We start from the raw sequence: 11,786 nt of genomic DNA on the forward strand, positions 1-11,786 counted from the left end.
AATTCCCCAGCATGAATTTAATTTTTAGCCTTTTAATAGCCCAACCTCTCTATCATCGAGATATTGATCACTTTATTTAATGACCTCATAGTTTTATTATGCTGATATAACTTCTTAGGAGGTCATCCATCCTAGGAGTGCTCCCATACGAGCATTTTTAATTTTGGAGTAATTTTTAATAAAAGTCCAACCATTACACTAAAAGACAACTCGATATTTTAGAGTTTAACTTTATTTTCGTAAAGGGTTTAACAATCTCCACCATTTAAATAGGCATGCTCGTCAATTTTTCTTAACTTAGAATCATCCACTAGATAGATATAAGTCTAAAGGCGGATCAGTTCCTCAAACGACGTCACCGGTCCCAAGTATGCTCGTATTCGAGCATGTTCAACTTTGGAGTTTCTAATAGAAGTCCAATTATTACACTAAAACATGCCTCAAAATTTAAGATTTTAATTTTATTTTCTCAAGTGGTTTCACAATTGTTATGCAATAATTTTTTTTATCAATATAATGATTTTCTTTCTAAAACCTTTATGCAATGTCTAGGAATGCAAGCAAAAATAAATATAATATAATTCAATATAGTAGATCTCATGCACGAATTGTAATCTACTAGCGAAGAACAATAATTTCTGCTTCTTGTCATTAAATCATAAGTTTGAAGTTTATCCATAATTTTGAAGCAATTGCTAGCCTTAACATTTGGGAAGATAAGCAATATATCAGAATTGTCCCAAGGCCGAGGACGTACGTGCCAAAACAAAACATGCAAGAAGACTGCTTCTATAAATCCCTATCAATTTCCTTAGAAAAATAAATAGCACATTTGTCAAAATTAGCACAGAAACTAGTAGTAGAATGTTACCTTGATAGCATAAGATACTACAGTTGTAAGAAAGCTCTCTAATTTAATTATAATTTCCCCTATTTTTTGTTTTTTTGATGGACAAATTTTACGTGGCCTTCACCCATAGATAGTTATTTGAACTCGAATAATATGTTAATGAATAATTTCGGATATGAGCAGAATTCGAAAAAATAAATCTTCGAATGAGCCGATTAAGAATAAATAACAAGCAAACTCAAGCTCGATAGAGAATACTTTTTTTTTATTCGAGTAATATTGTAGTTTATTTATTTATGTAGGCCTATAAATGTTTTCTTACAGAACAACTAAGTGAATTTTGCAGCAGTTCTTAAAATTATTGTAAGAAAATGCGGTCATAGAATAGCTCTTTTGAGTAATGATAGCGAAAACATGTTAGGCCCAATTTCATATCTAAAATTTGACCACGTTATATGGTTGAAATTAGAACATTTTTCCTTTCCTGAAATTTTTTATTTTTCTTAGCAGAATAAATATTTTAATTATTTTGTTCATCTTCAAAAAATGTAATTGCTCAAATTTTTTTTGGGAATGGGATATCTACCCATTGTTGCTCTAAAGGGAGTGATTGATGGCGTAACTAATCACTCGACGGAACCTAGTGAGACCACCCACTTGCATCGGGCCCACACTTGTTTTGCCCCACTGAAAAGGCGATGCCGTAGTAGAGGGGATTCGAACCCGAGATGAAGAGTCCCACCAAGCAACCTAAGCCTCAATACATAAAATTATGAATTTGATAATTCTCTTTTTGCCTATCCTAAAAAAGAGGCTGCTTCCCCTGAAACTTATATAAAAAAAAACAAACAAATTTTGCAATACTAATTTGTTATGAAGAAAGTTCATGTATTTTTTATTAAGATGAAATAACACTTTCATACATAAATAAAATTGTAGGATTACTCATAATTAAGGTCCCAAAACAAACACAAACACAAAGGAACCATAACCATCTCAGTACTGATCTCTCTCCTCCACCAATCTTTGCTAAACAGAACCGAACACAGCTTTCTTAGGAAAATAATCAGAGAACTCCAGGCCTTGTATGGACGGCGAAGTGGTGCATCATCATGTCGAGCCTCTCATTTTTCATTTTCAACGGCTTCTCCTTCTGTAACTCTCGCGGAAGCTCTTTCTCAACTTTGACAGACTTAACGTTCTTCTCCTTGTTTAAAGTGGAAGCAGAAGCTTTATGAAATAGTTTCTTGCGTTCCACCTTCGGGAAGGAGCAGAAGCACGACATGATTGAGGCTCTGCAAGCTCTTTCTTTGTAATTTTGGTGTGCTTTTTGCTGCACGTTTCTCAGATTTTTTAGGCTTCTTTGAATTTGGATGCTCAGAGTTGGGTCCTTCTATATATAAAGAGTTCTTACTCTTGCTTAGCATTGCTGGGTCCCTTAGCTAATGGCCGGCCCAATCAAATCTATACATTTAGTTATATCTAGCTCCCTGAAGACAGGAATCAACTCTGAGTAAGTCTTTACGAAATAGTCATAAGCTATTAATCTTTAATTCAGAGTCAATAAAATCTTCTTACAATTCTATTAAATGAAATTATTTTATTTTTACATGTAAAATAAGAAAATTAAAAAAAAAAAATCAATTTTTTCAAAATGTTTTTTTTGTATTTTTGCAGGGAAATCACATTTTTATTTAAAAGCTAGCACTCAAACCTGTCTCAAGGAAACAATGTTGAAAGGTGTTTGAATGATGATGCTAGTGTTACATTACTGACTGTAAAATTGATCTCTATTGTCTGCTTGAGATCATCCTGCATGCTCTCTTTAGATGTTATTTCTGATAATTTGACTACTATGTACTACAAAGTTCTTGTCCATGAGGATAATTGCTAGAGTTCCTTTCTATATGCTTGCCGCTCATCAACTATTTTCCATGACTAATTGGTTTTTTTCTTATTCTATTAAATTTTTGGGTGCTTTCACATATGTTGAAAAGGAAAAATTATTCTGTGTAGATGCTGAACACAGTTCACTATTCGGAGACCAACTAGAATGCCCTACGTCAACAGTACTAAGTATGATACCGAGCGTGGTACCGAGCCGCGGTACCGAGCGGGCCGGGGGTGACATGGTGCATTCTTGTTGGTTTTTGTACGGCGTTCGGCGTCAACACAGATAATTTGTCATTGAAAAGGGGGCTTCTCAAAGAAATATTTTGTGGCAAGCTATTGCTGAATTGCCTCCCCTATTATAAATTGTGGTTGATCATGGGAGATTTTATTTGTAATATATCAATTGAAGAAAAATATAGTGGCAATCCTCCCTTATCGTGTAAGATTTCAACAATATTACCTTTATTGATGGCCTTTTGAGCTTGCTCATACTGATTTATCTTCTAACTAGTTTAATCATCTAGAGAACCCTATTAGATATCTCCTTGTTGGCTTTTAGCAATGGTTGTTGGTTGAATTACTACCCCTTTACTCATTGTTTAATTAATTTATTAGGGTTGAGGATTTAGGATTTAGAGCCACTAATTCGAGGACAAGAAATTTTACAATGAGTCATTCGGGGTTTTCTATTTATTTTTTAAGGCCACCAATTCGAATGCGTTTACTTATATATCTAATGCTATTTTTTATTTAAAGCTGATTGCAATAAATTTTTTGAGAAATTGGAAAAGTAGTTTTTCAATACCGAGCTTCTTCATAAAGCTGGAAACTCAAAAATCATTAACTGAAGCAACTATATGTGCGAATAGTTGCAAAGAGCCAAGTGCTCTTAACTATCCAAGGGTGAAGACGATTTAAATTCCTTCACCAAAAAGCTTTCTTACAACTTGGGTATCTTATGCTCTCAAAATGGGCAAATTACTGTGTCCGGTGTCCGGATTCGTCCGGATACTAATAAAAACGTGCCACGTCACTCAAAAATACCGGCGCCCAGTGCATCCGGGTGAGGTGGCGTGTCCGAATTGGATGTCCGCATGCCAGATGATCGGACGCAATAATTTGCCCTCAAGCTGGTATTGCCTATGAAGCTATATTGCACTTCTCTACTATATATATAATGGGGTTGTTGGATCAACTAAACCCTCCTCGTATAGAACAATTATTACGTCCTCTAACCAGACGTAGAGCTACGTTCGGCCGCCAATAATATGTCGCCACGTGCTCTTACTCTTTACCGCGCGGCCCGACGACTTGACCCGGAGCGGAACCCGGGAATGCTATGTTCGCGATTTTCTCGGTATTGCTCGGTATTTACTCGGTATTTGCTAGGTATTGCTTTGCAAAAATAAGAAATACCACTCTGTGAAGACCAATATAATGCAAATACCGAGTTGTACCGAGTTTTTTTACAACTCAGTATTTGTTCAGGATTTACTTGGTATTGCTAGGGATTTGCTCGGTATTGCTAGGTATTTGCTCTGTATTACTAGAAAAAACTCGGTACAACTCGATATTTGCTCGGTATTGCTAGGTATTTGCTCGATATTATTCGGTATTGGTTATTGCCGAGCAAAATCGACCAATACCGAGCAATTTTGGGTCCGTTCCGGGTCGGGTTGTCGGGGCGCGCGGTAAATAATGAAAACGCGTGGCGCGATTCTACTGGCGGCCGAACGTAGAGTTGCGTACGTTCACCGGAACAAATAAAAGTTCCCTCGTATAAGGTTCCTATTGCTTTTTATTTATGTGTAAGGTTGTAACTGTCCTATGTAAAATTCATGTCAGATTAATTCCATATGGTAGTTAGTGTTGACCCCTATACCTCAAACCACGAGATAAAGGACCCCAATTATTGAATAAAACATTACGCGCCTTAGCGTCACATATCACTTAAAGGGTCAAATCACCTCCGAATGCTAAATGGACGACATCGTTGCGATCAGGACATCGAACTCTGCTGGGACGAGGCCCCTCGCAATTGAATCGGATGAGATCGGTCAAAAGGGACAGCCGACACCAGAAATTAAAGCGCGAGGCTAATCAAACGATGTCGGATTAACAAACGGATTTCGTCATTGTGTTCATAACATTACAAATACTCAAAAAACTGTATTTTACTTGTTCAATTTGGATCATCCTAGCGAGTGACATGAATTTCGAGACAACGTGCATTTCAAGGAAATCAGGCCTCGAAGACACACGGATGACGTCTGATCGATAAACGGACAGCTCCATTGCGCCCGGAACGTCGCCGACATTCAGAAAATATATTTTATTTGATAAATTTGGATCATCTGAGATGGTGGTGAATTTTTAGGTGATGCAAATATGATATAAAGGCCTGCGTTACGATGGAAACGAGGCCTTGAAGATGCTCGGACGACGTCCGATCGACAAACGGACAGCGCCATTGTGTCCGGAACGTCATCAAAATTCAGAATATATATTTTATTTAATAAATTTGGATCATCCGAGATGGTGGTGAATTTCTAGGCGATGCAAATATGATATACAGGCCTACGTTACGACGAAAACGAGGCCTCGAAGATGCTCGGACGACATCCGATCGACAAACGGATAGCGCCATTGCGTCCGGAACATCGTCGGCATTAAGAGTCTATATTTTATTTGATCAAATTGGATCATTTAAGGAAGCATCGTAATTTTCAAAGGTGGTCCAAATACGATTCAAAGGCACGCGTTGCGAGGGAAATTAGCCTCGTCGATGATGAAATGACGTCCAATTGCAAAACGGATGGCGCCGTTGTGTCCGTAACATCGTCGGCATTAAGTGTCTACATTTTATTTGATCAAATTGGATCATTTAAGGTAGCGTCGTAAATTTCAAAGGTTATTGAAATATGATGTGAAGACATGCGCTACGAGGAAAACGAGGCCTCGACGGTGCCCAAATGAAGTCCGATTGACAAACGGACAGCGCCATTGCGTCCAGAACATCGTTGGCATTAGGAATATATATTTTATTTGATTAAATTGAATCGTTTGAGGTGACATCATAAATTTCAAAGGGCAATTCAAATATGTTGTGAAAGCACGCATTTCAAGGGAATTAGGCCTTGTCGTCTCCCAAATGACATCCGATTGTAAAACAGACTGCATCATTGGGTCCAGAACACCATTAATACTATGAATGTAGTGCCAATTTGTTTGAATGAGGTTTTGCACGCAAATCGAGATAACAAGCATTTTGAAGGAATTAAGCCTCGTCGCCACCCAAACGAAGTCCGATCGCAAAATGGACTACGCCATTGCGATCGGGACATCAGAAATATCCTAAATACAATATCAATTCATCTAACTTTTATATTCGACGAATTCGATGCATTAAACGAGGTGAAATACATACAAATTTTTAGGCGATCACACATATTTCGAGATGATGCATTTTTGGGACATTCATCACATCCCTGCCATTCAGATTTATTAATAATATTAATGTTAATATTCTATTATTTAATATTATTATTAAATCTTATAAAATCCAAAGTCAAAATGAAACCTCGTATCACATTCAATGCAAACTTCAGACCTCAGATATTCTGCTCTGAGAACTCCGATCAATTCCCATAAATCTGAAATATCCCATAAATCCAGGGGATTACCTTGGACAAATACTTCCATCATTTCTTTTTTTCTTTTCTCACTCAGAACCTAAAAATCATCACTTATAGTTTTCTCTCATCCCATCCAGCCAAGGTCCCGAGCTCTTTCACAGCTCTTCATCTCTAAATCCTTCCCCCACTTTACAGCTCTCGGTCCGACTCAAGCAAGATGGTTGAAGGCATCACGTGATCCCTCAACTCTTCCACATGAAAGCCGCAGTCTCTTCCCTCTTCGCTGCTTCAGCCGGACTTCCTCTACATCAAAACCGAGCTTCATCCAGCACCAAACTCTCAACCTCTTGTAAGGAAGGAAGAGACACTCATCCGCTGCTGATGTCCTTCAAAGATACTTGCAAGAGGCTGCATGAAACCCCATCCAAGCCGCTTCCTTGAGAGCTGCTGTTCTCCTTCCACTTCAACAGCAATAGCAGCATTCCTCATCCTTCTCTAACAGAAGAAAACAACAGCAATTTGTTGTTCTGCTTCCCCTCCATGAGTTATAACCAAACTCACCACCCGCACCTACTCAGCAAGTCACAACAAGAAAGATCCAAGGAAGATAACGCTTATATTAGATGATAAATAATATATAAATAACTTAGCTGTACACAAATGGCACACTTGTAATAACACACACCACTAGCATTATGTTTTCCTATAAAGGCAACACATCTGTAACAGTGACGGCATATGAATTGAATAAAGCTGTCTTAAGTTTTCCACTTTCCTTCGTCATCTTCCTGAGGCATTTCAAGATCTCTCGGTTCTACTCAAGAACCAAGATCTCCACATGGTATCAGAGCGGGGGTGAAGGATACAAATCGTCAGAAATGGAAAGATCAGAGACCTCCCAGGTCAGTGAACAGCTAAACTCGACGATGCAAGAAGAAGCGTCCATACCCTCGGCTCTAAAATTTGTCATGGCGAACATGAAGAACATCGTGCCAACGCAACTGACCACGGAGAACTATCCTCTGTGGCGATCTCAGATCATCAAGCTTCTACGCACAAACGGATTTGAAAAATTTCTCGATCCATCGTCACCCATCCCAGAAGAAACAATCAAGAAGCCCGATAATACCACATCTCCAAATCCGAAATACACGCAATGGCTTCTCTCAGATCAGAACCTGGCGGCGGCTTTGTGTGCTACGATCTCCCATACGGTTCTACCGTATATAATACATCTTGATTCCACCTCCAAGATATGGGTTACGCTTGAAACAAGATTTCAAGCCACCAACAGATCTAAGGTAATCCAACTGAAAAATCAACTTCACAATATCTCCATGAAAACGTCAACAATGACCCAATACCTCACCGAGATCAAAGTATTGGTCGATCAAATCGCCGCAGCAGGTTCGGTAGCCGACACCGAAGACGTTATTCTCTATATCCTAAACGGATTACCGCCACCCTATCAAGCTTTCAAGACAGCCATTCGAACAATGATTACTCCAATCAGTTTGGATAATCTTTATCCGCTGTTACTCAGCGAAGAGGTAAATATCGCGCATGAGACAGCCAAGATTCATACTCCTGCTGATCCAAATCTTGCACTGTACACGTCTCGAGGACGGGGCAAGAAACCAAGAAGTCGATTTGGTAGTAATACGATGAACTCAAATCGATCTTCATCCGACAGTGGTACAACGTGCCAAATATGCTACAAAAAGGGGCACAATGCGGCTAACTGCTGGCATCGCCTCAGCATTCAATACACTCCAAGAACTGGCAACCGAGATCCCAGCTCCGAAAACAGAGCACTTGCAGCTACACAAGAACAGCCTACTACAAACTGGTTTCTCGACTCAGGCGCCTCCTCGCATCTCACAAACTCGCTGGATAACCTATCAATTGCTAATACTTACACAGGATCTGACTCTGTAACTATCGGAGATGGATGAACAATTCCAGTCGCCCACTCCGGTTCAGGTTTGATTAACACAGACGGTTGTAAGCTCAATCTTGAAAACATTCTTCACATACCTGAATTGAAATACAATCTTTTGTCTATTTCTAAACTCACAAAAGACAATAATATATCAATTCTATTTGATTCTAACGGGTTTGTTTTTAAGGATTCTGTGATGCATCGTATACTTCTTCGCGGACCTTGCCATGACGGATTATACCCCATCAAGACTCCACCGGCGTCAATCAAGAACTCGGCACTTACTGCTACTAATCACAACGTTCATTCTTGGCATGCTCGTTTGGGGCATCCCAACAATAAAACTCTTAGCATAATTTCTCAATGTAATAAAGATTTACATATAGATGCCTCTGTTAGTTTTTGTAATTCTTGCACGTTAGCAAAGAGCCATAAGCTGCCATTTGATAACTCGGGTAATAGATCTCTAAAACCTCTCCAAATTGTGCATTCTGATGTTTGGGGTCCATCTCCTGTGGACTCAATTCAAGGTTATAAATACTACTTACTGTTTGTCGATGATTTTACTCGCTTTACATGGCTTTTTCCCATGCGACAGAAATCTGAGGTTTCTTCTATATTCTGCAATTTTAAAACTTACGTTGAAAAACTAACATCACAGCAGCTCAAATGCCTTCGCACGGATGGGGGAACTGAATACACAAATCACACGCTGAAGCAGTTTCTCTTGGAACATGGTATTCATCATCAAATATCGTGTCCATACACGCCCGAACAAAACAGTCTTGCCGAGCGGAAAAATAGACATATCATTGAAACAACTAGATCTCTGCTCTTTACGGCGGAGGTTCCCACAAAATTCTGGCCGGATGCTACACTAACGGCCGCATATTTAATAAATCGTCTGCCCTCTGCTATTCTAAACAACAAAACGCCATTCGAAATGCTTTTCCAAACTAAGCCAACTTATAATCATTTACGAATTTTCGGCTGTGCATGTTTTCCGTTTATCCCGGCTCCGCTACGACATAAACTTCAACCCAAGGCTCACTCTTGCATTTTTCTTGGTTACTCTGAAAACTACAAAGGCTATAAATGTTTACATATTCCTACTAACAAAATTTTTATGTCTAGACACACAACGTTCGATGAACATATGTTTCCTTTTTCTCATTCTAACAGGAATACCTCTGTACCGGCTTCCACAGATCAATCCTCACCGTTTACACTTCTGCCAGTATCGCTGGCCCCGTCTACCATCCCAATGCCTAGTTATCAGCAGCCTACCTCAAGCACTCCAATTCAGTATGAGGCTCTGCATCCTGAAAATTCACAAAATCAAATTGACCAGGAAATGGCTAATATTCAGAATTTGCCTCCTCCTGATATACCCTATGTCAAAACAACAAAACATCCTATGATAACACGCAAACAAACCGGTTCTCTCAAACAGCGTGAAAGACTAAATCTTATTCATTCTGTTGCGCAGGCTCAGCAAGCCTCTGATCCCACGTCATATACGGAGGCTGCGAAACACCATCACTGGAGGCAAGCTATGGCCTCGAAATTCTTCGCACTGCAAACACAAGGAACATGGACCTTAGTACAACAACCACACCATGCATCTATCTTAGGGTGTAAATGGACCTACCGCACAAAATTTCGTTCGGACGGATCCATAGCACGATACAAGGCACGTCTTGTGGCATTAGGAAATCATCAGGAACAGGGCATTGACTACAATGAGACGTTTAGCCCCGTAGCTAAACTTCCCACCATTCGAGTATTGCTCACAGTTGCCTTACATAACAATTGGAAAGTGCAACAACTAGACGTTGCAAATGCTTTCCTACACGGAAATTTGCAGGAAACGGTGTACATGGCTCAACCAAAAGGCTTCGAGGATTCAACACATCCTAACTACGTTTGTAAATTAAACAAAGCAATCTACGGATTAAAGCAGGCACCACGTCAATGGTACAACACTTTCACCTCATACCTGCTTTCATTAGATTTTATGCACAGCAAATCAGATCCGTCGTTGTTCGTTTTTCAACATCAACAAGTGACCATGTACCTACTGATCTATGTCGACGACATATTATTGACCGGCAACAATGAAACTGCCATCACCGAGCTCCTTCACAAATTAAACCTCAATTTTGCTATGAAAAATCTGGGAGAGGCACATACATTCTTAGGTATACAGATCATAAAACAAAACTCTCAATACTTCCTATCACAGGAAGCCTACGCGACCAGTATTCTGCAACAAGCGAACATGCTATGCTGCAATGGACTTGCAAATCCAACCTGCACTAAGTTTCCTTCTGATTTCGGCACGGATGAGCATCTTTCAGAACCCAGCATGTACAGAAGTATCACCGGTGCACTTCAATACCTGACTCTGACTCGTCTAGACATCGCATTCAGCACGAATATTCTATCTCAACACATGAATAATCCAGGCCCTCAGCATACCTACATGATCAAAAGACTCCTAAGATATATCAAAGGTACGCTTAACTACGGATTACCTATTACAAAAAGTAACTTAGTTCTTCGTTCCTTTTCAGATGCGGACTGGGCGGGAGATCCAACATCAAGAAAATCTACATCCGGCTTCTGTTCATTTTTAGGCGACAACCTTATATCTTGGACGGTGAAGAAGCAACATACAGTTGCCCGCTCATCTACTGAATCATAATATAGATCTCTCGCTGCTCTCACGGCGGACATTATCTGGCTCAAACGAGTTCTCGCCGACTTCGGCATTACCTCCGATCAGCCAAAAGACCTATTTTGTGATAAAACATCTGCTATAGCGCTCGCCAACAATCCAGTGTTTCACGCAAGAACGAAACACATAGAGATCGACCAACGATTTGTTCGCGATCAAATTACAAACAACAACATTCGTCTTCTCCCTATCAGCACCATTGATCAAGTTGCCGATATCCTCACAAAATCATTGTCCACACCCAGGTTTCAAGAACTTAGAACCAAACTAACGGTCATTCCATACCCATTAGTTTGCGGGGGATATTACATGATAAATAATATATATAGTGTCTATATGTCTCTTCTGTGGTTGCCAGAATAGCTCAGTTCGCGACGAAGCCTACTTCGATGACTCGGAGGGAGGAGGCCAAGGGGAGTCGAATTTTTCCATGGACTAAACGGCGCGAGTTCATCCCTTCCTCGCCTGCTTTCACTATTGCGACCAGGTTCTTGTCTTCCATGATTCTGTTATTGGTTGAGAAGAGAGTGGAACCTGCATTTTAGGGCCGAGGGAGAGATACAATATGTAGATTGAGACGAGAATATTATTTAATATGAAGAGAGGGAGAGAGAGATAAGTGTTTATCGTTTGAGTATGTTAATGTGAAAGAATAATATGTGTATCGAGTAATGATCTAACGTAATTTCATGGAATGATATTTGAGATTTCATTTGCCAAAACTTT

Source organism: Dendrobium catenatum, unplaced genomic scaffold, assembly GCF_001605985.2.
Source record: "Dendrobium catenatum unplaced genomic scaffold, ASM160598v2 fragScaff_scaffold_1573, whole genome shotgun sequence".
Classification (NCBI taxonomy): Eukaryota; Viridiplantae; Streptophyta; class Magnoliopsida; order Asparagales; family Orchidaceae; genus Dendrobium; species Dendrobium catenatum.